This window comes from Bombus flavifrons, chromosome 15 (assembly GCF_040668555.2).
Source record: "Bombus flavifrons isolate JBK064 chromosome 15, iyBomFlav1_principal, whole genome shotgun sequence".
Taxonomy (NCBI): Eukaryota; Metazoa; Arthropoda; class Insecta; order Hymenoptera; family Apidae; genus Bombus; species Bombus flavifrons.
Genome location: NC_138456.1, coordinates 2,221,009 through 2,247,960, shown reverse-complemented (window position 1 = coordinate 2,247,960; position 26,952 = coordinate 2,221,009). Strand labels below are relative to the sequence as shown.

The window sequence follows — 26,952 nt, the reverse complement described above, 5'->3', positions numbered from 1 at the left end:
ATAAAGCTGTTGCAGCAACTGTAGTAACAGGAATTGTTAGGAAACTGAAACGATACTGCAACTAAGTTTATCCACCGCTTAACGACAGAAGCACTGCACTGGTCGGAAATCAACAGGGTACACACGTACGACTGTAGTTACTGCTGCAGTTAACTCATTTCACCCATACATCGTGTAAATATTTCAACTGTCGTGTGCTGATCGTTTTATAATTCGAGTAACATTGCGTTATGCTGGTATTTGAAGTAAATAGGTATTCGTATAGTTGCGAATCAAGATTATTGTACTGCGTAAGAAGATTTCGAAGAAACGATGGAAAAATGATACGAAGGTATACGAAGGATTAATAAAATAACGTTTATCTCGTAGAGACATATTCGGTAATTTTCTCGATACAAGTTTTCACGCGATTCAATCAACCGATCGATCGTTCAGTCAGCACGATGTTTTCAACTTTTGAGTAAAATGATTACTTTAACACTAGAGCTACCCCACCAGTCAAATCGACTGGTTTTACAATTTCATTTTAAAATTCCTACTTCATGTTATATTTTTTCTCCGCATTGATGCAATGACTAACGCATCGATAACTAAAAGAATAATATAATAAATTTTATTTTGTTTTTTATGTAATCAAACTCAAAATAATTTCGTATCGAGGCTACTTATACCAATACCAGTGAAAATGACTGGTACTTGTTCTGCAATCTGTTTATCGAAGCCCAATTAATTAATGATATCAGTTATCAGGAAAATTCCGCATCGATCGCTAGATGCTAACGCTAGACACGCCACAGTACTCGAAATAACTGGTTCTACTATTTTATAAATGTGCAACCCTCCTTTAGGTCGATCATGGTTTCAGATGGATTAATAATTCCAAAAATGTACTACGTAACTGTAAAGAAGTAATAAATCAATTGTCGAAGTGGTTATCACTTCTAAAAAAACTCTACATCTGGTCTTTTTAGTTTTCTCAAGCACTGAAGCCATCGACAGCGTGTAGACAAAAGACTGCGACGAAGACAGACCATAAACAGTAGACAGACGACGTTGGCTTCGGGGTTTTCAGTTATTGGGTAACACAGCTAGCGTGCGGATCTGGACCAGCTCAAATTATATTCTTACTTATAATTACACTTCTATTTAAATATATTTTCTGCCTTACAATTTATTCACGAGTTTTCTCTGTTTACACATCGAATAACCTCAACATCAATAAATATAAAAATATTCTGTCATTGCGTATTTTTGAAAGATCAGTCATTTTCACTGGTTTTGGTACAAGTAGCTTCGTGTTAATTACCGGTAGTTCTAGTGTTAAGGAATCGATGCCAGCCGTGCAGTGAATACGGTGACACGAAGTAGTTGCGGCTGTACACGATCGGTCGCAACAGGGGTAAATAATTAGAGGCAGTTGTTTTATGTTAGTGACCATGACTTTCGTTCGTTACGACGTTTAATTATCATGTCAGAAATTATCAATTTTCATTTCACGCGATAAAATTGCATCGGACACGGAGTTCGTGCTCGGAAGTATAACGAGCGACGTGACTTCCTCCTCGTGGCCTGGACACAATTGAATCTCGACAGGGATCCGAAAACGTTAGTGGATTTGTTGTTGCGGAAGAAAGTGGCCGTGAATTATCACGCTAGATATTTATAACGTTGCTGCGCTCTCTCCAAGTGCGACGGATCGACAGAGAGAGAGAGAGAGACAGACAGACAGACAGAGAAGAAAGAGAGATACTTTCACGTAGAAAGTGATTTTCCAGCGACAGTTTGTCGAATGTCTATCGATGGTATTTAAAATTGATACAACGTATAACAAATAAGAACGATCAACTGACGTCATCTTGTTGACGCGAAACGTAAAACGTAATAAACGTTGATAAACACCTGTTTTAGTTGAAATTTGTTGCTTGATTCTCTTACATTCGAGTACATTCCCGGTATTTCTTCATTAGGTGTGCACGGAACTTTAAAACAAACTTAACGAACTTCTGTCTCGCATTAATGAAGCCACGGTAAAATCGTTTCAAGCAGTCCAACTTTTCTGCTTCTCAGTAGTAAATTACTTTTCCCATCGTGCAAGAACAAATCTATCAACTAAATATCACGATGAAAACAAGCGGAACTCGGATTATTTAAATTTATGATATACCAGAGTTTCGTTTATACCGATAAAAGTCCTTATCGAGAATCATTCGTATTTCCATGCCACCGGATTTCTACCGCTTACTGATCGTAAGTTCGATGATAAGCTGTTTCCTGCCAGATCAAATATTCTCGAGAATCAACGATTCACTCTGTTCGTATCGGTCCACGTGTTTATGTCTAACCAAATACATCTGGAAATCATACCACGCTATATACAGTGTATGTAGAATAACGTATAGGTACATTTGTATGGATCTGTGTACAAAGAATTACGGGGAGGAGCTTGTCTCGTCGATGACGCGACGTGGAAATGAGAACGTGGCATTTCCGTAACAGGGTCGTCCCTTTTCGGCAGCAACGGCAAACCGTATCGCGTCGAAGATCAGCCGAACATCTCAGAAATAGCGACAGCAAGGAGGCGTTTCGTTGTACAATTACGAAATACTATAATTACGAACTAGACTCATTCGTGAATTTTCAAATTTTATTTATTCCGTTTAGAAATTACGCGAAGTTAATAACTTGATATGGAAACGGGGAAAGAGGAGAATCGTGACAAAAATCTCAGCGATATTGTGGCGTGAGTGATGCAAAATATCCAGCAGCTGGTGTTCTCTTAACGCCGTTAACGACAACGTTAACGGGGTAATGGAAGCGTCGCTCGTTTTATAATTATCAATCCTTTCCGCCCAGTATATCGAGATAATCCAATTTTTTTATTTTTTTTTTCAATGGGGCTATTATTTACGACTCGGTGTTCTGCACGGCAGCTGTTGAATAAAAGTACTTATGTATCCGACGATAAACCGAACCTCTTATCGATTGAGAGCAGCGGAAAAGAGGAAAAGAAGGAGCAGGCGAAAGAGAAAGAAAAGAAGGAGGGGCCGGAGGAAATCCGGTAGAGCGGAAAAGTGTTCGGTTATACTGGCACGAAATGTATGAATCTTCCATGCGAACTGCAGCTCTGCAGCTGATTTCTTTTGTTTTCTTTTGGCGGCGCGGACGTTCGTTTCTTCGTCCACAGGTGCATTAACGGGGTGTAAAATAAGTGCAAAGTAAGAGACATTGCTTCCGCGCCACTCTGCCTACCGCCACCAGATTAATAACTTCCCGCTAGTTTATCGCCCAACCAACTTTCCAAATATTACAGCGTCCAGCTTTGGTCACTCGTTCCTTGTTTGCGTCGTAAAATTCAAACATCAGCTAAATGTTTGTTCTTCGCTTAGACCCGTTTCACGCGGAAATACGCGCATGATACACATATGAAAATGAATATACGTGTCTAATATGTGCTGACGTAACAACACAATTGAATATACCGTGTGCACCAGTGGAAACGTTCGCGCAACGATTCTCGTGAAACGCGGTATCTCGTGACACGCGTGTCTCCGTGTGAAATCGGCCTAAACGGCTCACGGATCGAACGTTGTACGAGTCCTGTTTACGAACTAGTATCGGATTTACTATATTTTAGTCCTAAGATATTAGTAGCTAAATGACGTAACTTTCTACAACGAGGCAGTTAGCAGAGCGGCTATACCGAATAGATTCGTAGGATAAAGTTGATTCGCCGAAATCCTTCTCGAGACACATAGGAAAGTCTGTTGCTCGCAACCTATGCAACTGCAAATCCTTCTTGAAACATATGGCGGAATTCTTTAACTCGCTGTAGTTTGGTGACACGCTCGATATTCACCAATCCCTGAACCTGAAATAAGACGTCTCTATATTTTCTTGCCAGCGTGTATTCTGAATTTGTTGTTTTATACGCACATATATTGAAAATTTACGTTTTATCTATGTACACAAGAATCTATAAAAGATATTATGCGCATTCGCGATTTATTACAAAAATATGCTTGAAGGTATTACGATTTAAAAAATACGGTTATCGGTCGTTAAACGAGCAAGTACACACACGTAGTGTTGTATATACTTTTTCCAATATTCGCTGGAAATTTATAATCAAGCAACGTCGATCAATTTTCACTTTACCTTTGTTGCCTGTTTTATCTTATAACACCCGATAACCTTTTATTTCCGTTTCATGACGTTTCATTTCTTCGTAGTCGTATCATCGTACGAACGAATGTTACGAAACGTCGGGACTGAAAATCCACAAGGAAATATTTCAGTGGTAAATAAACGCATACTTGGTAGTTGGCTAGACTACGAATTCAATGAAAATTTTTCCGACAATTTTTAAATCGTTGACCTCGATTTTCTGTCGTTGAAAGTTGTACACGTTGTGTTGTGTAAGTCTTTCGCTTTTTTCTGCAACATTGTTAACATCGCTTTGTGAGCACGCGAGTGCAAACAAACGAGAGAAATGCTACAGAAAGAAGAAATCGACGCATGATAAAGGGTAACGTGTTTCAATTTACGACACAGTGGTTTCGTTACTTTCCAGATGTATGACCTTTCAATTTCTATAGACATTCGTCCATATTCGTTAACTGTATTTACAAGCTGTATCTATAATTTCGATTATAGCAGGGAAATTAGCTTAGCAGAAAACGTGGCCGATACAAATACGTGTAGGTACGTAGATATATTTTTTCGTTTAATCGGAGAACAGAGGTAGAACCAACGATCAAACATTTTCTCTTCATCGTAAATATACGATAATGAGTATGCTAATAAATCGTTATCGTTTATTTAACGGCGAAAGATCACTGCAGCTACGATCTATTGCTCTAAATTGGTCGAACGTTAAACGAGTCGAGTTAAATGCAAAACAGATTCGAAAACGATTTCTTCAGTTTTTGAATTTAACGTTGTTCCCTTGGTGAATTTACGGAACAGCACGATCTATTTTCCGAGCGTTTCATCTTTCAACAAGTACGTTTCATGTGAATCGATTTGAGATATTCTATAGATTTTAGACAATTGGAGAACAGCGAATAGAAAATACGCTGTATCTGTGACATAAATCAGTTGGTTAGTTGAACCTATCGTAAAGAATTTAACGCGCGCGCAGATGCGTTTTGGAAATTCAAATAGCAAAGGGACGCATTGAGAAATTGGAAATTGGAAATTGGAAATTGGAAATTGGAAATTCGAAGACGGATTAACCATCGAATAGATATGCGAGAATGGTTTAGCTTTCTCGTTAAATGGAGCCAAAGCGTGGAAAAGCGGGATTCGCACATGCCAATTGTTTGCTGCGATTCACACGTAAGTTTGCTAGGAAGCAACGTGTGACCGCGCGCTCGCGCGCGCGCGCTACCTCTCTGAATAATGAAAGCGGTTCGAATTCAAACGCGCCCATCGATTTCCCGTGTCTCCGACCGTTCGTCGCGATTGTTCCATGGTTTAAGTTGAAACATGGTGACACTCTTCTCTCGTGCTGTTTTCTCGGTATTTTCAAAATTTACGGCACGCGTCTTTTTCTTAACAAATGAAAATTGATGAAAACATCGCGGAAACGATCGTTCAAATGTCCGGCTAATTAGGAACACGGAGATGGAAAAGAAGAAAGCATCGATCGACGCGAACCGTCAACTACATAGGAAAAATCAAGTGAAACTTGAACAACCGACGATGAGTGAACTTCCAACTTTTCGATCCGAGCAGCTGACGATTTAAAAATGATTTTTGTCTAAGCTATGCGACATTTAATGCAAGTTACAATAATGGGTTGATCGTCGTCGATAAATGTAAGGAACGTTTTTTTAAAACGATATTAAAATAAGAGGACGATCATGTTGGTCATGTTGGATGATTATTTTACTGTTATTTAGCTCGATATTTGAAACACGCCTTCGAGTCTGGCGACAAAACATAGCCAGCCTCTGTTCACAGCGCGGATCGAGTATTGTCTTGTTAAATACTTGATGCTCAGCGTCTTGCGTACGTGTATCATCGTTTATTACACCGAGTTCGAAGGACCACCTAAATTATATGTGTTTGGGGAAACTTGCAGCTATATTTACACAGTCGATTACAAGGTACCGTGGAAACCCGTTGCTTCTGCTTCACGAGCAGTCAATTACAAAATAATTGCAGTTTGTCGAGTATCCGTGGCAATTTGTGTGTCCCCGACCGCGTCATCATAAACCGTATTCGCGGCGTGCTCTCTCTTCCCTCCTCGTTTCTTACAATTTTGAGAGAAAATTTATCGTTTCGCCGTCGCTACAACACACTTTCGACTTTTTCCTCAAACATCCTTCTTTAACGTATTGTATCTTACGGAGCCGATAGTGGGAAACATTGCCGCGCGGAAAGCTTTGCAACACACAGAAAAGACGAGAGAATCGGATGGTGTAATATCCGGAGCGTACGGTGAATGGGATAAATTTTCCGAATGGAAAGCGCGTAATTTGTTGTTTTCAACGGCTCGTGCTATACGCGGTCTGGCGATATCACGATGAAGAATCGCTTTATTCCGATTCGCGAAACCTACTTCGGAACTAGCGATTTTATTTCTGCATTGAATAACTCGAAATGCAGCGAATGATTCTATCGAACGTGGAGAAGAATCTTACGGCGACGTTAATCTGCTTTTGCGTAATGTTGCGTGCGCGAGTAAGAACATTACGCACGCCGTCCGAGCCATTCGCCGTCGTATCGTGTGCTGGTTCGTCCTATTTTCTTGCAGTAATTTGCGTCGATGCGAGCCTAAAGTCTGAAACTTTATTTCCTGATTTTCCACTGTGTAGAAGCGCGTAGCTCGTCGTTCGCTCGCCTTACTCTCCGAAGTATCTTCTCTTTAGGACGATGTCGAACGCTGCTTGTACTCGGTGGTGGCTCGTTGGTCCGAGTTTATAAAATATATCGCGAAAGGTATATAAACGCGAGCATCCAGACCTTCTTCCGATCGAATAGACAAGCTTAACCGTGATTAAAGTTAACCCGAAGCAGCCGAGTATAAAGCTGGAATTTTCATCCTGTTTAGATTAAATTTCGGAACGTAATAAAAAGCAAACAAACAAATAACGCGGCTACCGAATCGCGTGTTTAAGTGCGTTCGATGGAGAACGTGTCCTTTATTCGCGTGGCTTATGGAACCGGCACTTTCTTCCTCCAGAATCTAGAAAATAAAACGGAAACTGATGGCCATTGACGTTTTCCTTGCTAACCCCGACCCGATATCGTTCTAACACTCAAGGAAAAGCATTCCCATTACCTTTCTATTACCTCGTGCAAAAATTCGCGAGCCAGCTTTCCTAGTTACTTCTTCCTGCTTTCATGAGAACATTCAACTCCCGTTGGACGAAATCTCTCCGAGCGAAGCTATCGACATAGTAGCTGCTAAAAGCAAACAACCATTGTCGTGATCGTTGGCCAGCTCCATTGTGCCTTGATAGGTCAATGAGCGAGCACTTGCTTCCAGAATTATGCGGCTAATCTCAATTATTTAACAACGATACGTCTAAACTGTCGATTACACCGTGCGGACCATTAGTCCGTTTCAACGGATCGTAGTTGCACTTTATTTCCAGCGTTTCGTCGATGCCACCCGCTGCAGGCCTGTGTCTCAATTTCCTTAGCGATTTTTCGAGTTTCGTGTTTCTATCGGGTTGATCGTTCCGTTTTTAACTCTTCGTTGCCACGCTCGATCACACCCGCACATTGTTCAGTTTCCAAGTAGCTGCTGTTCGAGAAATTGCAATGATACCGAATCGACAAAATTTGGGCATATAGTTTCGACATCCTGGAATTTTGGAAAAAGCAGGATTAACAAACGAAGCGGCGTTATTTTTAAAAAGACATTCATTTAGCTACGAGTTTTGTAAACAGACACTTTTACGAAGAAATGATATAATTTTGTTATATCTTGCGTTTTGAAAATACGATACGTTTTTAGCGCAAGAATAGTGTTCATTCGACATATCGAAGAAGAGCAGTTCTCCCATAGTCAATGCACAAGAATATGTATGTAAATAATAAATAAATGTACAATAAATAAAACAAGAAAATACACTTTTGTCACGCTTGAGTCAATGCGTTACTAACTTCAGAGAATTGCCAGACACGAACTGACGGGACTCTTGGCAGTGTAATCATCGCGTATTATACGGAACGACTTCGAATTAATAGTAGATCGAACACGTGGTTCCACGACAAGCGACGTCTCGAAGATATTTCTCTTCAAAGTCCAACAATGTTTCGCTATAACTCACAACGACAACCGAGGATTAAAGGCGCACATTTAATTCTCGATACTCTCCTACTTACAAAATATCCGTACCATTCCGTCTAGCAAGTTACTATAGAAATGCATCGATTTAGTAGTTGCTCGACCAGCAAGAGTATCGAACACTTCGTACGATACAACGATACGTACGCATGTTTGCCAGAGGCAATGATTTCCATCGTTCCAGCAACGCGGAATTCGCTAAATGAAATGCGATAGTTGGAAATAAAGAGATGGAATGCGAGAAACGTTCGTTGCTGGAGAACAGGGAATTCGCGATTTCGTAGGGCAAAAAATGTTGTACACGATAATCAACTCGCGGAGTTAACACCTTAAACGTCCGAAAAGTAAACACGCCTGCTGTTCGATTGTCATTAGTCATTACAACGGACGGTTGTATCCTGGCGGGATTACGACACGCCACGGTAACGAGAAAGCAGAACGTTAAATCCGTAATTCCGCGGAAGATTCTGTACACAGTGGAACACGTGACAACGTTAACCCATATATCAACCCCAAACACACGCGATTTACGTTTATTTGCTTTCACTTTATATAGAGCAGCAGATTTCCTACCGGCTTGTCGTTGCTCGACACTCGTGTAACGCGTTACTGTTCATAATGTTACTCTCTGCTGTTCTGATAAATTTGATTCGGAGTAATAACTCGTGCATTAAGGTGATTAAAGGGATGCGAGAGATTGCGCGATCGCGTGCCACCGACAATCCCCAAAACGTCTTTTTCCCCTGATCATCAATTTTATCCGAGATAATCGTTGTCGAGGAAGCGTGCAACGGCTTACCGATAAGTTCATCGACGCTTTTTTCATCAACGAATGGCGAATCGCTTTAAATTCTACTCGGTCTATTTCTATTTCTCGCATTTTCGTATCCGTGTTTTTCGACGAGACGCTGTTTCACCAACGGCGCTAATCTTCCTTCCATTTTCGTTGTTAAAACTATTTTTATATAGACAGTTTCATTCGTACTGAGTTTTCGACAATTTTCTTAGCTCGTATTTTTTAGGTTTTCTTTTTTAAACTAAATTTTATGCTGAAACGCCTATCGGTGTCGTTTATCTATCATCGAAATGAAACATCTCGTAGTAACAGCGATTCGCTCAGCACTCGACTTCATTAACCTCGCGCCGATTGACCGACTAGACTTTACATTTATCGTCGTACGGTTTAATATCGCCGTCGGTTAAAATGCTAATGAAACTGTAATGGTTTAAAGAGCTTTATCATTTGTAATTAAAAGTCACCTGCGTGTCTTGCAATCGCTGTACATGCAACGTTTTCTATTCTTCGGACCGAGGTACGCGAGTTGTCCAAGTCGTTGTTAGGTCGGTCGATCCCTTAAACGGCAAATTTCGTAAAACCGTCATTTCGTAGTTCGTTGCTTTTATCCGTCGTAAATTTTCTGTACTCGTCCGATAATGCGTATTATAATCGCAGCGATATTAAACGATTTGGGAGTTTTCAGCTGAAAAGAGAAACAACGCGGGACGAAGATGATCTGTAGCTTGTAGCGATAAGCAGAAGCTTGGCTCATCAAGCGGGCGCAAGTTTTCGCCTTCAAACGTTCACAGACTTTTCATAAAATCCTACGCGGAAGTAAGTTTCGTTCAAATTTTCATCAACACAGACCGGGGGAAAGAAACTGTCGTCGGAAGTTTCTCGAAAGTTGGGTCGTGCAAGTTCTGCCGTGTCTGGCCACGACCGGCAGTGGCTTCTGCACGCAACGCAACGTCTGCGTCCGGAGACAGCAGCTATCGCGTTTCCTCTTCACAACACTCGCTGCTGGGCATTTGTCTTCATTTCTTGCGCCACTCTAACCTACGTAGTACACGTAGTTATGATTTAAGGCCATAGTACCGCACCGCAAAGGAGGCAAAGAGGAAGAAGTAAAAGAAGATGACAACGACGACGAAGACGAGCCGCCTCTCTCTCTCTCTTTCTCTTCTCTCGCATTCTATCTCTTCTCTCTAACGCTCGAGACTTGAAGTGTTATCGTTCTCGACACCTTATTGTCCTCGTCACGTTTCACCGAGGAATGTCACGCGTCGATAATTAGCATATCGCGTGACGAGAAATTAGGCGATACGCCGATAACTTTGTCGCCGCGAATTTCGCCCCGCGAGAAATCTTCTCGGTGAATCGCATTTCGCTCGAAATTGTTTAAAAAATCTACTCGATACGCAGTATGTTCTCTGTAACCGCTGGAAATATCTCGAAAAACACGACAAAATGCTTGAGACAAAAGTCGTATAGCACCGAGAGCAACGTACTGTGCCTTCTATGTTTGGCCCTGCGATGATCTCGAAACGGATAATCTTCTTAAACGGGTACCTTCATCTTTTACTACATATTCTCGTAGTTGACACGCGGACGTTTTCAAAGCAATGGAAACTCGTTTCTTTCGCGACGTTCGCTATCGAGATATGAACTTTGAAATGTACATTGTACCACGTGTACACCATGTACACCACAGGGGACGCATAAAGGTGTTTTTCATAACGCTACCACTGGTACGGCATCGTCGAAACACAAAGCTGACAGTTTTTTAGTGTTTCCAAATGCACTGCTCCGTCGAATTTGGAAGTTCGTATCACCGTAGCGCATGGCGCGAAACACAGAAGTTTGTACACGGTGTTTCGGAAACGTGCGAACGTCAGCCGCAAGAATGCGTAATAGAAGACGGAGGTATCCGCTTAGAAATTGTAATTTCTCGCTGTAAAGTCAGATAAGAGTATACTACGTCATCCTACACGTCATGGAATTTTCATCTGAAACATTTTTTCGTATATACTTGAGCGGCTCGACATAAGCCGGACACATCGAACATGTACGTATTATCGCGTCGCGTTTTCTCGCTTTGATAGGGTTACACGAACGACAGGAAGTTAGGTTTCTAGAAGGCAATCGAGTTTGAGACGTTTAACCGGCGAACGAACGCTGAACTAAAAGCTGCTAGCAGATGTAAGAGAAAATATCGCAGATGCGCGTAATATATGTTACACGATTCTTCAACGGGGAATTCGCGACACGATTCGTCCGGGAATCAAATTAACACGAAGTTCGTCGCGAAATCTATTAACAAATTACAGGAAGCGACACTCGCGAATGTTTCCTGAATAAATTTCCAAGTTGGAAAGTTGTTAGTTACGCATTAACGTTCGTGCGAGCGACATGGACTAAGTTGTACTTCTGCGTAGATCATGTACATGTATGTTCGAATAAAAAATAGCTTGGCCGTGTCAAGTTGATCGCTGTACACGTAATTCGTTACGAGGATAGAAATTTCGATGAATTTATAGAAATATACGAGATAAACAGCAAATATTTCCGATTAAGTTTCTCACCTTAAACTCGAGAGAAATATAGAAGACATTAATGCAACGACACTTTTATTCCACCATTGCTGGATTACGATGAATTACGAGCAGCTATATCGAGCGATGCTGTCTACTTAATCTTATCGAGTTACTGCGTAATTAACTTTTAGAAAAGATTATAATTTCTGGCCTTTATCAGAGATACTCTTCGAACACGTCCGTAATTTCATTTCTTACTACGTTTATTCGACAGCGTACGATGAGAGAACGAGGAGGTAAAGGATGAAAATTAAAATATTTCGCGAAAACTGCTTGGTAATTTTGTCTATTCGTTTAATAACGATTGTCGTAAATATTACTGCAGAACCTACATACGGTTCTCATTGTGACTAGTGAATTCCAAATTATTCGTATACGGTCTCAGTAGTATAACCATGAAACATGTCAGACACCGGAGTAATTACGTGTATCTACTTGTTGATTGTTCGTTTTATTCGAATTAATTCCATACAGTAGTTACAGCGAAATATTTTCCACGCGTCAGGCGATTCTTAGATACCTAAATGAATTATTCATTTTGAAAATTATTCAAGCAAGCGTGAAGTTAACGTACGTTCCTATCGATTCTTTAATCCGTCCATCAACCGAGACTAGAAGTTTGTTACCCAACTGAAATTTCCAATGGAACGTGCGATACGAATCACGTTAGAAAATTCGTCTCAAAACATGGTACATCGTAGTACCGTTTGATAAAAACAGCGTAAAGTTAATTGGACGATGTTGCGATCGCGATTGATAGACTAAATCGATCAGCTGTAAGCGTTGTCATATAGATACTTCGTTCGATCTGTGAAAGGTAGAAAATATGCAGAAGCGAAAATATAAAAATAAATCTGGGGCAAAATTTTATATCGTAGCGTAAAATCTCTCTGCTTTCGGTACTTTGACCAATTAATCGACTTGAAACGGAAAATATTTCAACAATCTGGAACTCTGAATGAGGCTCGCTGTATTTTCTAATTTTACAGAACTTTTCGAGTAGCTACTATTCTGCCGCTTACAATAGTAATTGACCTATCGTAAATCCAGGTTAAACGATCGATCGATCAAGCAACGTAATACCGACTCTATTACCGGTCTCTATTAATCAAGGTGTGTTTTGTGTGAATTGTCCTTTGTTCCTGCACCCTATCATTACGCTTGATGATTAGCGCTATACGTTACGTATTGCTACGATACTACTAATTACCAATCATATATTTTAAGATTTATATTTACCTTTGCGATGAGTTTAATAAATTTAATTGCGCCGAGCCGATTAAAAAATTAACTAATATACATACATGCGTATATATATGTCGGAGATGAAAGGACATCAAGGCTTCCCTTTTGGAATGTTGGGAAAAAGCCCAATACCCTAGCCCAGACTTTTACTATAGCTACATTTAAGTAATAAAACTAAGAAATAGTTTTAATGTTCTAATCCGATTTTATGACGATGGGCTTGGGCTCGAAGTGACATAACGGGTCACTGAACCACGGTCACCGGAGGGACGTGTACCTAACAGAGGTATGGAATAATTATATAGCTCTCCATAAAAACAAAGATTGATCCGAGAGGTGGGGAGAAGACTATATAAAGGCAGTTCTCCACTTGGACTGCAAGTTAGTTCATTCAGATAAGTTTTACTTGTACGTTGAGTCATACGTGTATCGCATCGCATTCGTCATCCCGTTGACCGTGAATTCGTTATCGAACCTGAATTCATTGTCATCAACATCTCGACCATCCGATCGCCGCTATTACTTGTAGTCTCTTGTAATAACTACATTTGTACCAATAAATATCAGCTATAACCGCGATGGCAAATTCGAGCGAAGGTTCGTCAAACGCCCAAAATTCCAGCATTAACCCGACATATGTATGCCGGCTTTGTTGGTTGGCGCTAGTTTTAGGGGCGCGTTGCGTATCTTCATTAGGACAAGCCATCGTAGTTGTTCAAAGAGGTTTATATTTACAATTATATGTACAAGTGTTGATTTAACAGGGTTTAACAATATAACGTGATTATTAGTCACTCTTAAAGTAAAGACAGTGTTCTTAGGTTCAAACGAATCCACGGTCAACGGTTTAACTCTTAGTACAATTGAATATGTTTTGGATCTCAAAGTGACGTTAGTTGTCACGCACGGTATCTTTCAGACTGACTGACCAGACGTTGTGTGTAAACTCTCCAAGTGATCATAAGAATAAAAGACTGACACGATCACACTTGTCAATTGCGTATTGATAGGGGTTATCAACAAAATTCCAGGCGCCGTTACTAGGCAGACTCGCGTAGAGCCGTCATTGCTCCTGCCCCGAGGCTTGTTTGTTAATACAGCGTGTGTCCCTTAATATTGGTACCTCTACTGTTAAGTTAGACGTTCATCCCGTGACCGTGGCTACGTTCGGTGACCAGTTGTGTCACACCTCGACCCCAAGCCCACTGTTATAATACTATAATGAACAGCTATAATGAACAGTTTAGACCAAAGTATTGGGAATCTTCCAAAAATTCCAAAAGAAAGGCCCGTTGTCCCTACATCTCCGACATATACAGGGTGGTTGGTAACTGGTGGTACGAGCGGAAAGGGGGTGATTCTATGCGAAAAAAGAAGTCGAAAATATAGAATAAAAATTTTCTTTTTTAATTTTTTTTAAAAATCTACAGTGAGATCCGTTATAACGAGACGTGATAAAGTGCACGCGTACCGAGCGTAAATTCAAAGTCGATTTTCTCGAAAGCAAAGCCTCAAACGAAAAATTTTTATTCTATATTTTCGACTTCTTTTTTCGCGTAGAATCACCTCTTTTCCGCTTGTACCACCAGTTACCAACCACCCTGTATATATATTGCATCGTATGGTGGTTTTGTTAATTAATTCAATTGGAAGTTTGTTTACTCAAAGTTGTACGCTAAATACGTGAACAAATAGTTCGTTTTCACTGGAAACCTGTTGGAAAAAGTTTCATCGGAATATATCGGTTTTAATCGGTTCGATGGAGAACTACCACGCTGAGGCCGCTTGCTGCAAAATTTAGGTAACCGCGTGAATCTTGTCACGTGCCAAGTACAGAACAATTATTAGCACTCGTCTGAAGTGTATTCGTGTTGCACTTCCAATTACGTGTCAGTCGTTATTTTCTCTGCGAAGGAGTTTCGTGATGGCTGGCACATGGGGTCAGCGTTCTTGGCAGTATGCCGCGTGTCGTGATTGTAACGCTGTAAACATCGATTAGCGCGACAAACGCAACCGCGGCAAGATTTTCTATCGGACATTCTACTAATTATGAGATAACAATCGACGCGATTATAACGTATTTCTGCAGACGTAACAAACGCATTACCTGTATCGCCTGCGTGCAATTTAATAACGCAATTATCGATATATTTGCACGTCGTACACGTAAATACACGGGGCGTGTAAATACGCGTATAATCGTACGTTGCGATCATCTTGGCTAAATATTCGTTTGAAATTTACTACGACAACGACAAGCGTACGCGAGATATTTAGCGAGTTGTTGCCTTGCTAACGGAATACCAAAGGCAATCGTTTAGAAAGAAAATTATGCGTTTACTATGAGGCAAGAAGAAAGAGCGTTTGCCAGTGAAAGGAAGAAAATCGATTACAGAAAGAATTAAAAATTCAGTTCACGTTGATAGAAGTTTGTATTCTCGTTTCCTTCGACGATTGCAGCTTTTTTACATGCGCCAGCGAAATCGATGTTTTCAATAGTCCATGAGCGAAATAAAATAAACACATGGGAGATTACATTTTTCTTTGCCAACTACGCGATTTTAATTCCTGTCGATCGATATACTCGCACACGATGGAAAATAAAAATAACTAATGTAACGCTAAATTTCGATTCTCTTTGCTTTGTCAATCGACAAATTTATACGAAGACACGCGATCCGAGGAGGATACAGCGACTTGCAATTTGATGGAACTCGAGCAGTGAAGAGAAGAATGAAACGTTCGAGTTCCTTGGATGACTTACTCTTATTCGTAATATTCGCTACAATTTATGTCCTATACTTTAAATCAATGACTTGCAATTATTTGGAAATACACGTAACGCACATGTATGCATAATATATGTAAATGTTATAATTGTATTTCACGATTATATCGATACTTTGATAACATATAGTTTAGAAGATTTACGCCGCGTTGGTAATTAATATAAAATAATTTAAAAATAACGAATTACATCCTCATTATGCGGCATTATTATTGAGGATTAAATGTAAAACATGACAAAATTAATTAATAATCGTTCTACTACGAACTACACTTTATTAATGCACCATGAGATGTCGAAATGCATACATTTATTATCGAATCACGATGAACGCTCGTGAATTTTAATATCATTGCACGAATAGCACAAATTTTCTGAAAGCAGCAATATTACTGTAGTAACGTAGAAGTCGGCATAAATACGTAACCGTTATGCTTGTTGGGAGAAAACTGATTGGAAAATTCGTAGAAGGCCGAAAGTCATTCGAACATTATCGGTTTTTGTTCCTTTTAGCTGTCGAATTTTTACCATTAACAGGTATAAAATCGATTGGTGCTCGACAACTTTTGTCATTAACGTTTCATATGAGAAATGAATCGTCGATAAAATCCATAACCGACGTTGTTGGCAAAGTTAGTCAAAAATAGATCGAACGCTGGAGCTTTACATCGAAAACCGTATATCAAACTATTATATATCGTGTAACGGTATATTTATTATTTATTGGATAGGTTGTTGATAAAAATGGAAAAACAATACGTCGAAAGACACGGAAACGTAGATAAATCTATTTGCGTGCTTGTTGTTCGTGCAGTCGTTGTCGTCTTCATTTTTTCCTACTGTTACGCGTATCTTCCATCGAAAGATAACAACATTAACCGCGTTAACCTCGGATTAGGCTCGCTACCGAAACGATTCTTCTCCTGTGGTTTCGTTTTGACTGTCAGCAATTTGAAACACGTTTCATTAAAAAGTTCGATTGCGAGTAGCGCGATGCGGCACAGCAGGAAAATTTCTAGCGGAGCGAAGCTTTCTAAAACGTCTTTGACACGATTAATTACACTCCTACCGGTTAACGACAGCCAGGGAGCGTAGCTCGGATAATCCTGGCACGAAATCGGTGCAATTACCTCTTAAATGGCATTTTCTCGTTATCGTATCCGTCGAAAGGAAATTGGCGTCCGCTGTGCGAGCAAACGCGCCACCTAATATACGCATCGATAGTTGCGACCTCGTGACTGCAACTGCACACATTTACGTTAATTCATTGTTTTCTCGCTGAAAATTAATTGCCTCGCAAGCACAAGCGCAACCATTCCCAGAATATCGATATAATTTTCTTAGAAATTCTAGCGAAAAAGGAAAAGAGGGAGATCGATAACGCGAGGAAATGGAGACACGTTACGTTACTAGTTAACGTTGAATTTCTAGAGCAAGAACTATGCAAGACAAAGTTGAGGAATGAGTGCTGCTACGTAGGATCGGTTTAGAGTAAAATAGACGCTTGTCAACTATGTGATACCGGCTTAAAGATACCGGATGACTGAACGCAACTTACTTTATAAAAATATTCACACTCGAGTCGAGTCGGGTTAGTATGAAAAAAGAAGAGAAAAGAAAAAATAATACTATGTATTAACCTACGAAATGTAGTCGTCGCGTGTACGTAATGTGTCGACCTATGATAGCGACGCAGCCGAAAGTATTTTAGAGCGTACTTACTTATTGCGTCTTCGCTGAGAAATTGATGGCGGTATAACGGCGGTGAAAAAATTCGTGCGAGTTTATAAACTTGTTATTTCTCATCGGTACCTGCCTTTCCTTTCTCCTTAGACGAAATAAATCTTTCACATCGGGAAGGAAAGTTTGCCATATAAAACACCTGTTCAGCAAAATCTAATATATTCACTTGCACATTATCTGCAAGGGAAGCGTCGAGATTTTATAGCTCTGATGGTCGAAAGGCACTCGAGTTACGGCCAATTTACGCAAGATGGTAATTTCGTTATTTTATTTTTTACGCAATTCCGTTTAAATCTTAACTACGATACAGGCTACTCGAGTGAAATGTTTCGGCGATTTTGTACAGCGGTGCTTCAGAAATCAAATCCGAGAGACAACGCGGAGCAATGGACAGGTCACGTAAAATACTATTTCTCGATATTCTCAGTCTTTGAAACCTAAACACCGAGGATAGAATTCCTATTCTTGCATTGGCATTTCCAAATTTGCCTCAGCGAGCTTTTAAAGGTTAAGCGATCGAATTACGATCAGACCATATGTAGGACGTTGGATGGATGGAAAAGCGATCGGTACAACGCGTTGTATATTAATAAATCGAGACGAGAAACAGTTTAATTTGCCAATCAAAGTTCGCGTTTCTAAATATGTATGATTTTGTTTAAGCACATAAAGTATTCCATGCAAACTACGATCTTAATCAGCTGTTATAATATCGCAATTTATCGTTCTTAATATATCGTCCTTAAGCATGAAATTGTCGAATTTCGATACGTTGAACTAGATAAAACCATGTCATGCTTTGATATGCTGGCGTTTATTAATCGTTGCTGTTAGCAAGGTTCAGCTTGTCTTAATTTCTACGCCGAATAATTTAAAGGTTGAACTTTCAAACTCTCGACCTTGCTGTCGCTTGTGTGTTTATATGCCTGAACTATACCCAGAAAAATGGATACAGACGGCGATTAAGGCGATAAAGTTAAAAAAGCAACGAGGAGAGAACGCGCGAGAAATAGCCAGCATAAGTTTCGCATAAGAATGACCAGTTAATTTGCGTCAAATTTCAGTGTACAGTTTAACAGACATAATTAGGCTAAGTAATAGTAGTCAAAGTAATGACTAGAAATCGTTCTAAATGATATCGTACGTTTTCTATCGAGATTTTGCCAGAAATATTGGCACGCAATTCGAATATGAATTCGATTGTTTCATTAAAAAATGTTCGCTTGATTACGTTAGAGTTGCTAATTGCTCGCGCGTGAAACACGAAGGGAGCAGAGGTTAGTTGATGGAGGAGCGAAACAGGGGAGCAAAGGAAAATAATCGGAAGTAAAGGGAAAGAGAAAGGCGGACGCGAAAGGTACAAAGAGGCAAACGGGCAGAGGAGCGGAGAAGAAGGAGGTTCGAGAGAAAGGAAGCTGCGAAAGGATAAGTTGAGTAAAAAAAGAGCAACGCGAGGAGAAACAAAAGGGTGTTGGAAAAAGAATGACAAAGAGTTCTCGTAGGGTGAGAGGAAGTGGCAGAGACTTGGATCATGAAAAGAAACGAACATGAATAAAGATAAAGGAAAGAAAATGATCTAAGGCGAATGAAACGAAAAGGAAGAAACTAGGAGATATAAAGGAAGAAACGAGAGAAGAGAGAGAGAGAGGAAAGAAGAGAACGGGTAACGAGAACGAAATAAAAAAAAATGACAAGAGGTTGGTTACGAGAGAAGGTAGGAGAGAAAGAGAGAGAAGTTTGGCGTCTAGTGTGTAGTTGACGTTTTATCGGAAGGCTGGTTTTGTTAGAAAGTCAATATCCGTGAAAAGTCCGGCGACTCGTTTCCTAATACGAACGAATCAAAAATCTAATAAACGCTGGATTAAAAAAATTTAATTGTCGTAGCTCGTAAGTTAACGCAACGAGACATTGCAATTTTTTCAGCACGAAAAAATTCTCTGCTTAAGCATTTTGAAGTAGCGCTGGAAATAACGTCAGAATCTCGTATTTCCATAATTTGTAGAACGTAGTTCGACTCTAATCTATCATTTATTTAATTAGAATCGATACGATAGATGCAACGAATAACGTGAAAATTGATCTTGCTCTTTTCCTATTTTTTATTCAAAGGACGAGCGATCGTTTAGGTAACAGTAAGACGTATCGATGGTACAGAGGCCATGAAATATTTTCAACCGATGCATTATGCATTCGATTCCCGTTCCAATATCGAAAAAAATATTCTGCGAAGGAGTTCTTCGTCTTCGGAAGATTGTTCTCGTTCGATGCTAGTGCCGATATCACGCATAGTAAATTCAACATTGCTATTCTATATTCAAATTTTCTTACCTCGCGGAATATTATCTTAACGTACGATGTTGCTATCAGATATCAGCGCGATAACTAATGGCCACTATATTTTCGATCCAGATATACCACATCGATTTATTTCTTTACTTTCCTTTTCCTTTTTTCTCTTTTTGCTTTTTTTTTTTTTTTGCTTTTGAGGCGCGAAACACCATGTTAAACGCGGTTTTAAATGTACTTCGTTTGCTTGGAACTCTCATTTTTCAAGTATGCAAATAAACGAAAAATTGGAAAAGTAACGGGGATGAAATGGCAAAAAACGTTACGTGCGTTAATACGAAACCGATTAAACGATTTAAAGCTTGTTGGCTTGTATGTTTAAACGTCCGATATCCGTTTATATTACAAATTCGCCGTGACTCGGTGTTTTTCATACGCTCTTAACTGCGATTTTTTCATTCTTTTTCTTTTCGTTTTTCATCGTTTATCCTTTACTTTGATACAGCTTTCGTTTCTGAGGCTACTTGCTTCTCTACTTATCTTCAAATCCATCTGACTCAAGGGCGTATTTGAGAGAAGAGAGGTTGATAGATCCGAAACTCTCTCAGCTTCCTATCTAGACCGGAAATAGGTTAGATTTCCTAGTTCTCTCGATAAACTTGTACGTGTAATACACGTAACCGATGCTTTGCAGGTTGTTTATAAACTTTCTTTCAGCTTAGCGAAGCGATGACTGTCGCTGATATCGGTCACGAAAAACTTTACAAACGCCACTCTGTGAAAGCATGCAACGCCGATCCAGTCACCTTTATAAATCTCACGAATTTTACGACCGGACGAATAATTCCACTTACTCGAACTCACGCGAATTTCTTTTTCTTAAAACATTGCATATTTCCCAGAAATCGCTTGTACTCGTCCTGTCATAGTAAATACAGCGATTTTTCGACCATGTCCCGAGCGCCTGCCGACGTAGAGTTCACTATTCGACGTTTCAAAGAAATTCGAATATCGACCTTTCTATTTCGGAATTACCGCGTCGATGTTTCAATAATCGCGAATAAAAATGGTATTACGTGTTTTAGAAAGAACTGTAATCAACAGGCAACGAACGACGTTGATTCTGTTGGCTGATTCGTCGAGAGATCCTGAACAAACGACGTAACGATCTAATTAACGTCAAATTTGCCGTTCTCATAAAAATGAGTAGAGGCAGATGCCATGGGTTGGCGTGGAGCGATACGACACTTTCAACGTCCAAGGTATCTGACCTAATACAACAATGCCATTAATGTCGAGCTCGCCTCGTCTATATTTCACTAAAAACAAATATAACTAAATGCTACGCGCTCAAAGTTACCAACAATTGCTCTGGGAATACACTTTTATCGTACCACAGAGCCCTGCTTCGTCGCCCTTAGCGCTTGGCGCTGCGTTTTTCAAATTGCACCTGTATTCTATGTTCGTTTATCCCCGTCCACTTGTATATCGTACACCTGAAAATGAAATCCAAAATTGTTAACCGTTTCTCGTTTTCCCAACACCCCTCGGACCAAGGAAACATTTATTATCGATCTGGATGTTCCGGTTCTCACGTTACGTTTCTACGAATAATTCGATCGTTGACGTATTTCAACAGGAATATGTTATATTATTCTTACTTTATCGTCATCAGCTTCTATCTATTCAACGATGCAGATTGATGGAAGAAACAACGGCGTATAATAGTAAAATAAGTACTGGCAAGTAACGAGTAATTTCTAAATAGACGCGTATCTACCGTGTTGGCTAAAACGAAAAGAACGTTTCGCTGTTTTAACGAGATCATTCAGCAATTTCACAGTTAAATGCATTTCAGGAATATCGATGAGCAGCGCATATTCTATACCAATGTACGCCGACACTTCAATCGATAACATTTTTCCACGACGTACTTGTGTATATTCGACACGCTCTTTTTTCTCTTCCTAAATTGAAACTAAATTGAACGAGAAATCAATTGCGAAAGCGAGCACAAGAAAAAATTTGCTTACTTGCGATTTCAAGGCGATCGTCTAATCACGAGGAGAATTTTGAAAAATATATGTTAGGTTGTCCGAAATGTTTCTTTCGTTTTATAAGGAAGTAATAGACGCACAATGTTTTTTGTTTTGTATTAGTTCATTGAGTTATGCACGAACATAATAATAAAAATAGAACGAAATGGATCATAACTAATTCAATAAAATAATATAAAACAGAAATTGTCGTTCATCTATTATCATCTGATGAAACGAAAGAAACGTTTCGAACAACCTGACATATATTACACGCTATGATTATAAGGAACAGTATCGAAAACTGCAACGTGGCAAGCGATTAGACGATAGAAACGAAGGTAGTTTCCGTCGACAAAGTTTGAAGAATAGCGTTCCAGCGGAATACGTTGCTTTCGTTAAGAGATTCGCCGATGCTATAGTTAACCATAGTAGGTTTCCAGTCCGAACAAAACGCTACATACTTCACTTACATGATCGTTACGTCTAAATCCTGGACTGAAAAACTTATTCAATTCCTAAAGAGTGGAGGATTCCCTATTCATCTGGACGCGTATTTTAGGTCGTACAATCTTGCCATTCAGCATTCAGAGATGGGTCTTCCATCCTTAAAAGAGGGTGGAATTATTCTTTTGGTAAACTCGTAATTACTTTTATCGTATGGCACGCCGTACGTAATAGCGTAAATAGGGACATAATCGAAAAAAGAGAGTTAGGCATTTTCCGATAATACACCGTACCGATGGTAAGCAGCAATCTTGCCGACGAAATGTTCGCAAGTGCAGCGTTAAACTTGATTCGATACATCATCGAATTACGTGGATTTTCTAGTGGTCGAAAATGCTCGATATACGAAATATCCAACACGGAGTACGGAGAGGCGAGAAAGTGTAGTAGCCTTTGGGCAAGAGTTAGGACTCGTAAGAATCCAGCATCGAAGAAAGGACACACAGAGGGTTAGGTTTTTGCGATGGAGCAATGGACTGACGGATCGGATGGAAGGTGTGGAAGATAGAGAGGGGTGGTGATGGAAAAGCGGTTGGAGAGGGAAAAGCTAGAGCAAGAACGAGGGGGGAGTGGTGAATTGGAGTAAGGGTTGCAGCAGCGCTGTGACGGCCAAGCTCGGAAACACGGATGGGGTTGGCTTGCAAGCTCTTTCAGTCGCGGACAAGCCGCCACGCGAGGATAACATCGGACGTAGTATCGCGGCAGGACAAGTTGCTTCGACAGCGACATCACCACACGTCCATCGTTAGTATACTATTATTCGTTAACGCTTAAGTGATATTAACACAGAATGATCCGTTCGTGAAGCAATCGCGTATTCCGCGTAATTCCAACGGATTGTTGTTCGGCACCACGTGGTGAATTGAACGTGGTAAGAAGAGCGCGGGCAGTGGATTCGTCAGACGGACTGAGGACGTGCTGCAGCCGATCTTGTACGTGCGAACGGCCGATTAACCGACCTCGAACGATCGCACATCTAGAGAATCGCAGTGGGTTTTGTTGCGAGGCGATTCGACCACAAGTTTCGCGTTACACGTACGCGGTACGTACCGGATTGCGAATTAATTGACGGACCGGGGCCGCGAATTCGGTCAATTTGCAAGATAGGGTTCGTCTCTGGGATCCTGCGACTTGGTGCGAGACGGATGGACAGATAGGATCGCCGGAACTCCGTTCCACGAACGCGCTTCGAAGAAACGGCAGGGTGGGGGTAGCATTGGTCAATTTACGAGGCAGAATTCCCGGACGATATGCAAGGCGATATTACACCGTAGCGCGCTTTGGGCCTCGTCTATCGAGGGGAGTTTGTTTTTTTTTCCCCAGCGACCACCCGATAACGTTTATTTGCGGTTAGATCGGCCGCAGTCCGGACTGGATCAGGAATCCGGGATCAGGGGATTGCCAGTGTAACAGATTTGTCGCTAGTGAAAGTTTCCGTGCTCCGTGATACTGTATTTCTTAAGTCCGACGTTACTGCAATTCGTTCTTCGTTGCTTCACCCCCTTTCTTTTATTCCGTTTCTTTGATCCGAGTTTCGATCACCGAGGAAACTTCCTCGTGGTAGTCAAACGTTTGAAATTTATGCGAACGAAGTAGTATACATTGTACGTTCAACGAGGATCAAGCGAACTTTCGTTACATTGCGACGTCGAAGCAAGTTAAATCTATTTCGCCCGGCTTGTTCTTGGGAATCTACCGATATTTTGCTTCTATCGCGCAAGGATAAGAAAGAAGAAGACAAGAAAGGAAAAATTATTTCACCTACAAATGTATTTTCTTTGCAAATATTTGTTAATTACCGCTAACATCGTTAGCGTCGAAAAGCTCGTTAATTTCATTTGTTTATCGGCAACCTATTTTGTCTGTCTCCTATCAAGTTCGGAGTGAAGAATACGTATATTGGGTCCGACTAAAGTCGAGTCTACGTAGTTCAAACAAATAAATTCAATTAAATTAATCGATAAAAATAGAAATAACAAATTGCTGGTACAAAGATTCCTCGCCACGGTAGGAATTCGTCGGAACGCAATTAACTCGACAATTACGATGAGAATTGCATAACTTCTCTCGACTCGTCGTTAGACAAAAAATTATGCTCTTCCATAACGTTTTTCTCGTTGCGTAATTAAAGCATTTTGCATAAACGTCTGCGCTTGTTCGTCGAAACGATAGTTAAGAAGCCTTCGATCGTACTTTTTTCGGTTGCTTCCAACAAAATTCGACTTTGATCCAGCGAAATTATGAATTTAAATTAATCACAAAGGGACATACGAAACCACGAGGGAAGAGAATTACAGGAAAAGAGAAAATGTGTTGGAAGGCAGGAGAAATGGGGATAGCAGAAAGATGGGGACGAGCATCGAAAGATAACGCGTACCTAATATATTTGGCCAGCTTAAATAATTATTTATTACGCGCTGTCCAAACGGGAATGAAAATGGAAAGATGCGAAAGGACGAAGGAACATAGAGAAATTTTCATGGCCGTTGGGTGGAATTAGGGTAAGAAAGGGCTGAAAAATTGGTCGGGAAAAGAAACATTTACGCGACATGACGGACCAATCTCTTGTAACAGCGTTCCCTCCTTGAACTTGTCAGATTAGATGGGATCGTGTGATGCACAGTGACACAACGGTAACGTACTTTTCACGGTGAGAGTGAATGGACTATTCTGCGTCCTTCGTCGCGATCGGTTAATAAATGTACCTACCTGTCACGCGAGTCTGTGCGACGTTACGTATCGTTTGTTCGACTAAGTGTAAAGTGAAAGATACCGGTTCCATCACCGCTCTTTGGATTTAATGCAGTGCGACGATCAAGTGATCAGAGGAGTTACAGTGTCATGCCGAATTTTTCATCCATACGTTTTATCGTTCTCGCAGCACTATTCTACCTTCGCATCTTCGCTCGTCTATTAATCGTAATTGGACGTTCCTTTGACAGTGCTCCGATATTCCTTTCGATCGAAAATTCGGATACTTTGTGCTGTTCGAGCTATTTGTTAATCTATAGCACGGAATTGTCTTTAACGTCTCATATGAAATGTAAATTGACGATAGAACGAAAAGCCGAAGCTTCTAGCGTGGTACACGGATGATCGATATGTTTCCTTCGAAGCTGTTCTAGCGAGAGGCTGGCGTTCGTCGAATTCGATTTCGGAAAATTGATACCCGGCGACAGCGACTTACTTTTAATATCGCGCGAAAAGTAATTTGCTCGTTCAGTTTGCGAGATGGAAACGTTTCGTTCGCATGGTATCCCTTGATATCGCCAAATGGTTATCAATGAACGAAATAACGCGTAATTTTCTATAGGGACTCGTTTTAAAAAATTCCGAACGATTAGCTAAATTACGTCGCTCTTTTTAGATTTTTTTTTTTTTTTTTTTTTTTTTAGAGGATTAGCTTCAAAAGGCTGCAACTTCACCTTAAAAGCTAAATTAATATCGTGTTTTTGAAATTCTGCCCGGGTTGTGATTAATGGAAAACTTTTAGTTTCGAAATGCGTTTACGCAAAGCTTTCGAAAGTTTCTCTCGTGCCCCCTTTTTCGTTTTCTTTTATTGGCTGCTGCAATTTATAATACGAGATTCGACGAGGTATGGGGAAAGGTTGTTTCGAAACACGGAGGAATCGCGAATGCCAACATTTTACATTTTTTCTGAAATTTCTCACCCATAAAACGAAATACGTGCGAATCGTTATATTTTTTTAAAAACACAGTGGCAATTATTTCACGTTGTTAGAATTCAAAATCTATCGATTCACGCGATGAACAAACTATGTTCCGTTCGTTCTTAATTAATATCCGTTACAAACAAAATCCTTTCTCAGTCGTCAGGGTACAGTTTTCATTTTATTAATCTGTTCGAGTATCTTGCGCGTCATCGGCTTCTCGTTTCCTGCATTCTGCGAGATCATTATCCTTATAATTTCGCCGTATATATAATACGTATACTTCGTATCGCACATGAAACGTTCATCGGATAGAAAGGTTTTCGATCGAAATTATTAAAAACGATACACTTTCCACACACACACTCACGTATACACCGATCAATCGAACAACGTTCTTGACAAATTTCATGGACGTACGTACGATAGAAGAAGAATTTGCATTTTCAATTTGTGTATATATATATCGTACGTATTGGAAGTTCAAGTTGAACTTGCAGTATTCTATTCTGTGAAACATCAAGTTTATAATGAAATCGCAAAGAAAAAGATCTGTATTCAAGATCAATTACAATTTTTCCTTACTCTTCTCCGACAGATTATATTACGCGTGTGGCAAATTCCGCGTGCCAAATGCGATACCTCTAGCACATCTCTTTATTTTTCGTGCAAAGCTGCTTGTAACTCTACCTTATTTTCAAGAGCATAGCAACTTGTCGGCCGTGCTGCGTTTTTGTCGCACAATCTGCTTCAGAGCAACGAGAGTGTACTTGTGACGTGCATCGAAACTGTTGCTAACGATGCAACTTCCGTGTCCATCCTTGTGACGCGTTACCTAAACGTCGTTCGAAACGAAGGAAACCAATTTGCTATGCGTCGTGCTTAACAATATACCGAGACCGACGTTACGATTATTTGACTAAAAGGAAGAGCTGCAATCGCCAAATTAGTACGTCGATGAATTTCGCGATGGAACCACCGATTTTACCCACAATGGTTTCC

At 40.3% G+C, this 26,952-nt stretch overlaps 1 protein-coding gene across 6 annotated transcripts in view; it reads left to right on the top strand.

Annotated features, from left to right (window-relative positions):
* The window catches only part of LOC138187539 (protein amalgam), a 263,392-nt gene that overhangs the window by 104,375 nt on the left and 132,065 nt on the right, over positions 1 to 26,952 (top strand). The window contains exon 1 of one of the 6 annotated variants that reach the window (XM_069128459.1): positions 22,918 to 23,023. The exons of 4 other annotated variants lie outside the window; for them this stretch is intronic. The gene's annotated coding sequence lies outside the window, so the exon portion shown is untranslated. Of the gene's footprint in view, positions 1 to 22,917; positions 23,322 to 26,952 lie in introns of those variants that run through there. One more of the 6 variants, XM_069128460.1, reaches the window with a different exon arrangement.